The sequence below is a fragment of the Saccostrea echinata genome, unplaced genomic scaffold, assembly GCF_033153115.1.
Source record: "Saccostrea echinata isolate AGI-Se365-2 ecotype Australia unplaced genomic scaffold, CSIRO_AGI_Sech_v1 ptg000001l, whole genome shotgun sequence".
NCBI classification, from domain to species: Eukaryota; Metazoa; Mollusca; class Bivalvia; order Ostreida; family Ostreidae; genus Saccostrea; species Saccostrea echinata.
The window spans coordinates 44,080,728-44,087,100 of NW_026889750.1; the positions used below are offsets into that span (position 1 = coordinate 44,080,728).

Here is a 6,373-nt window from a genome sequence, read left to right on the forward strand (position 1 = left end):
ATTCAAATTACTGAAAGATTAAGTATCACTAAACTGTTAAACAGAGTTCAGGTAGAGCTATCATTCCTTCTTCAGAAAAAAAATTGTAAAAGTACTAAATTTTCGCATTGATTTAAAAGAATGAACCTCTTTAAAGAGGTTTAGCTTACGCAAAATATAAATATATATATTAAATGACATATTTTTTGTGTCGCTTGCAGAGAAGAGCGACACTTGGGGATCACTTTACCCGGCGTCTGTCTCTCTGTTCGTCTATCACACTCTATATCTTGAAAACTATTAAAAAAAGTATAGATTTGATATCTTGCACACATATTGCTTGGCAATTGGCTTTTGTAAAATACCACAGTTACCGACCTCGTGACCTTTGAACTTGACTTTTGACCTACTTTTCAAAATAGTTCATTGTGCCGATATAAAGCATATCTTTGACATTTAAGAGGTAAGTCTATATTATTAAGCATGTGTACTGTTTACCATAAAATACTATGAAAAAGTACCAGGTTACAGTCCATCTTGACCTTTGACCTACTTTGCAAATATACTCCGGATTATTGATTTAATTTGTTTTTTTTATTTTGAGAGGCAAGGTTTTGATAATTAGCATTTATATCACGTTTATGAGCTCATGACACTGTACTTGAAACTGTATGTTATATAGCTACCATATTATCTGAAAATTATAATACTATAAAAATGCATCGGGATCGGTATACCAAAAAGATCGTCGTAGACTCTCTTGTATCATCCAGACGTTTGCGTTTACCTCCACAAAGAGGTATAATATGTATGCTGTTTTGGATCTCGTAACCAGCCTCTATAACCAGGCAGAGCGCATGCGTGAAATAAATTTCCATCGAGATCGGAAAACAGCAGAGAGGAAATTCGGAATATATAATGGAAACTAGTAATGCGGAATGATACTATAGTCAGATGCAGAAATTTTTGCATAATTCGATCAACTTTTATTTAAAAAAGCAGAAGAATAAATGAATCAACTTTACAGTTAGTTTTTATTTAATTATTTATTTATTTATTTAATTTATTTATTTATCATTCTTATAATTAATTAACTAAGTAACTGATTAATTTATTAAAAAATATATATTTGTATTTTTTTTTAAATTCATTTATAACATTCTTTCCTTCATTTATTAATTATTCCATCCATTAATTAATTATCTATTAATTAATTCATTGATTTATTAATTTGTATGCATGTTTGTTTATTTATTTATTATTCTAATAATTAAGTAATTGATTAATTCATTAAGAAGTTCATTTATTTGTTTGTTTATCTATTTATTATATTCATTCCTTCATTTATTTCGTATTCTATTTATTTATTTATTTATTATTTATCTATTTATTTATGCATTCATTTATTCGTATTTTTATTTATTTCTTTATTTTTTATTTCTTTATTGATTGATTGATTTATTTTTGCATTTATTTATTGATTTATTTATGCATTTATCATATATTTCTTTTATAAATTAATTATTTTTACAGGGTTTGTATACTTATTACCAGGGTCTGTTTATGTATTGCCATAGTTTGTATACCATCACCAGGGTCTATATACCTATCACCAGGGTCTGTATACCTATCACCAGGGTCTGTATACTTATCACCAGGGTCTATGTACCTATCACCAGGGTCTATATACCCATCACCAGGGTCTGTATACCCATCACCAGGGTCTGTATACCCATCACCAGGGTCCGTTTTATCTATCACCAGGGTCTATATACCTATCACCAGGGTCTGTATACCCATCACCAGGGTCTGTATACTTATCACCAGGGTCTATGTACCTATCACCAGGGTCTATATACCCATCACCAGGGTCTGTATACCCATCACCAGGCTCTGTATACCCATCACCAGGGTCCGTTTTATCTATCACCAGGGTCTATATACCTATCACCAGGGTCTGTATACCCATCACATGGGTCTGTATACTTATCACCAGGGTCTATGTACCTATCACCAGGGTCTATATACCCATCACCAGGGTCTGTATACCCATCACCAGGGTCTGTATACTTATCACCAGGGTCTATGTACCTATCACCAGGGTCTGTATACCCATCACTAGGGTCTGTATACTTATCACCAGGGTCTATGTACCTATCACCAGGGTCTGTATACCCATCACCAGTGTCTGTATTATCTATCACCAGGGTCTTTATACCCATCACCAGGGTCTGTATACCCATCACCAGGGTCTGTATACCCATCACCAGGGTCTGTATACCTATCACCAGAGTCTATATACCCATCACCAGGGTCTGTATTATCTATCACCAAGGTCTGTATACCCATCACCAGGGTCTGTATACCTAGCACCAGGGTCTGTATTATCTATCACCAGGGTCTGTATACCCATCACCAGGGTCTGTATATCCATCACCAGGGACTGTATTATCTATCACCAGGAACTGTATAGCTATTACCAGGGTCTATATACCTATCACCAGGGTCTGTATACCTATCACCAGGGTGTGTATGCCCATCACCAGAGTCTATATACCCATCACCAGGGTCTGTATTATCTATCACCAAGGTCTGTATACCCATCACCAGGGTCTGTATACCTATCACCAGGGTCTGTATACCCATCACCAGGGTCTGTATACCCATCACCAGGGTCTGTATTATCTATCACCAGGGTCTGTATACCTATCACCAGGGTCTGTATACTTATCACCAGGGTCTATGTACCTATCACCAGGGTCTGTATACCCATCACCAGGGTCTGTATACCCATCACCAGGGTCTATAAACCTATCACCAGGGTCTATATACCCATCACCAGGGTTTGTATACCCATCACCAGGGTCTGTATACCTATCACCAGGGTCTGTATACCTATCACCCGGGTCTCTTTACTTATCACCAGGGTCTGTATACCTATTACCAGATTCTGTATACCTATCACCAGGGTCCGTTTTATCTATCACCAGGGTCTAAATACCTATCACCAGGGTCCTTATACCTATCACCAGGGTCTGTATACCCATCACCAGGGTCTGTATACCCACCACCAGAGTCTGTATTATCTATCACCAGGGCCTGTATACCCATCACCAGGGTCTGTATACCTATCACCAGGGTCTGTATTATCTATCACCAGGGTCTGTATACCTATCACCAGGGTCTGTATACTTATCACCAGGGTCTATGTACCTATCACCAGGGTCTGTATACCCATCACCAGTGTCTGTATTATCTATCACCAGGGTCTGTATACCCATCACCAGGATCTGTATACCTATCACCAGAGTCTATATACCCATCACCAGGGTCTGTATTATCTATCACCAGGGTCTGTATACCCATCACCAGGGTCTGTATACCTATCACCAGGGTCTGTATTATCTGTCACTAGGGTCTGTATACCTATCACCAGGGTCTGTATACCTATCACCAGGGTCTGTATTATCTGTCACTAGGGTCTGTATACCTATCACCAGGGTCTGTATACTTATCACCAGGGTCTATGTACCTATCACCAGGGTCTGTATACCCATCACCAGGGTCTGTATACCCATCACCAGGGTCTATAAACCCATCACCAGGGTCTATATACCCATCACCAGGGTTTGTATACCCATCACCAGGGTCTGTATACCTATCACCAGGGTCTGTATACCTATCACCCGGGTCTCTTTACTTATCACCAGGGTCTGTATACCTATTACCAGATTCTGTATACCTATCACCAGGGTCCGTTTTATCTATCACCAGGGTCTAAATACCTATCACCAGGGTCCTTATACCTATCACCAGGGTCTGTATACCCATCATCAGGGTCTGTATACCCACCACCAGAGTCTGTATTATCTATCACCAGGGCCTGTATACCCATCACCAGGGTCTGTATACCTATCACCAGGGTCTGTATTATCTATCACCAGGGTCTGTATACCTATCACCAGGGTCTGTATACTTATCACCAGGGTCTATGTACCTATCACCAGGGTCTGTATACCCATCACCAGTGTCTGTATTATCTATCACCAGGGTCTGTATACCCATCACCAGGATCTGTATACCTATCACCAGAGTCTATATACCCATCACCAGGGTCTGTATTATCTATCACCAGGGTCTGTATACCCATCACCAGGGTCTGTATACCTATCACCAGGGTGTGTATTATCTGTCACTAGGGTCTGTATACCTATCACCAGGGTCTGTATACCTATCACCAGGGTCTGTATTATCTGTCACTAGGGTCTGTATACCTATCACCAGGGTCTGTATACTTATCACCAGGGTCTATGTACCTATCACCAGGGTCTGTATACCCATCACCAGGGTCTGTATACCCATCACCAGGGTCTGTATACCCACCACCAGGGTCTGTATTATCTATCACCAGGGCCTGAGTACCCATCACCAGGGTCTATACCCATCACCAGGTACTGTATTATCTATCACCAGGAACTGTATACCTATCAACAGAGTCTGTATACCCATCACCAGGGTCTGTATACCCATCACCAGGCTCTGTATACCTATCACCAGGGTCTCTATACTTATCACCAGGGTCTGTATATACCCACCACCATCTATAACTATCATCAGGGTCTATATACCTATCACCAGGTTCTGTATACCAATCACCAGGTCTCTTGACCCATTACCAGGGTCAGTTTATCTATCACCAGGTACTGTATACCAATCACCAGGGTCTCTTGACCCATCACTCGGGTCAGTTTATCTATCACCAGGTTCTGTATACCAATCAACAGGGTCTCTTGACCCATTACCAGGGCCAGTTTATCTATCACCAGGTACTGTATACCAATCACCAGGGTCTCTTGACCCATCACTCGGGTCAGTTTATCTATCACCAGGTTCTGTATACCAATCACCAGGTCTCTTGACCCATTACCAGGGTCAGTTTATCTATCACCAGGTACTGTATACCAATCACCAGGGTCTCTTTACCCATCACTCGGGTCAGTTTATCTATCACCAGGTTCTGTATACCAATCAACAGGGTCTCTTGACCCATTACCAGGGTCAGTTTATCTATCATCAGGTACTGTATACCAATCACCAGGGTCTCTTGACCCATCACTCGGGTCAGTTTATCTACCACCAGGTTCTGTATACCAATCACCAGGGTCTATATACCCTTCATCACGGTTTTTTCTTCTCTCGTGCAGGGTCTAGTTCCCATCTTTTTAGTAGGGTGACCTTCAACATAGTTTGCATTATGAAAATGAATCCAATTACTTTTTAGGGTGTCTTCATAAACGTAACATCTTGTGGAGAACGTATGAGTTGTTTAATGAACTATAATGATTTTATTGTGATTAAGATGCATTGACTCTAATGTTATATTGATCTTTTTTACTTTTTATTTTGTAGTGTAAGCCTGTCAAGGAGGAAGCAAAGGATATAGAAACTTATAACAATGGACAAAGATTTATAATTGTGTGGAACTATCTTTACATTGTAAATGCCAATGTATCCTGATTCCTCTATTGCATAAATCGAGAGAAATCTAAAAATTCCATTATGTTGTTTACTTGTTCCAGAGAAAATGTGAAGATATACATATCTACATAATTAATCAATAAAGTGTGAAATTTTAAAAATTATCATAAAAGAAGAGCAACCAACACAAAGTTCAAATTTCTTCTATGTTCATGACAGTAGAACAGTAGGATAATAGTGCCAAAATTTGTGTTCTACAAACCCTAGCTGTCATGTTGTCAAGAAGGAGACCCAGTGTATTTTCACTGCATGGAAATGATATGGAATGTCTTTAATCGTTTTTTGTTGTTTTTTTTTCTTTTTGGTTGGGATGCAATCGTCTATGGCATATTGTGACTGTCGTGGCGGCTCATCATATTTAAAATTATTATATATTTTTAAAGTGGGATGTTCTGTTTAAAAGCTTAGGACCAAGGATCGAGTTATGATTTGAAAGTCGATCAAACTTCAATGTCAAGTTTATGAGGTTAAAAATCAAAGTATATTTGGAAGGTCTTGTTACAGCTATGTTCATGTACAAGAAAATATTAAAGTCCTGTCTCATCAGGTACAAAGCTTTGGCCAGGATTAAAAGTTTTGTAAAAAGAAAGTCAAATGCCAAGGTCAAAGATATTAGGCTATATACATTCCAGTGACTTGTTATAGTTTTGTCACGGGTATTGCACAGGTCAGTTATGAAAACATATATCTCATTCCATACTAAGCTTAGGTCAGGGTTATTTTTTTTTTATAAGTATATCAAATTTCACTGACAAGGTCATAAGATAAAAAAATAAATTCAGAAAGATTTTGTAATTCGTAATTCATATGTGGAATATGAGAGTCCGATCTTCTCAAAATTATTATATATTTTCTA

At 38.6% G+C, this 6,373-nt stretch overlaps 1 long non-coding RNA gene across 1 annotated transcript; it reads left to right on the plus strand.

Moving 5' to 3' along the window:
- Window positions 1–784: 784 nt before the first annotated feature.
- On the plus strand, window positions 785–5,792 carry LOC133179880 (uncharacterized). The gene is made up of 2 exons (XR_009720200.1): window positions 785–1,005; window positions 5,389–5,792. It is a non-coding gene; the product is annotated as an uncharacterized LOC133179880 (long non-coding RNA).
- Window positions 5,793–6,373: the final 581 nt, after the last annotated feature.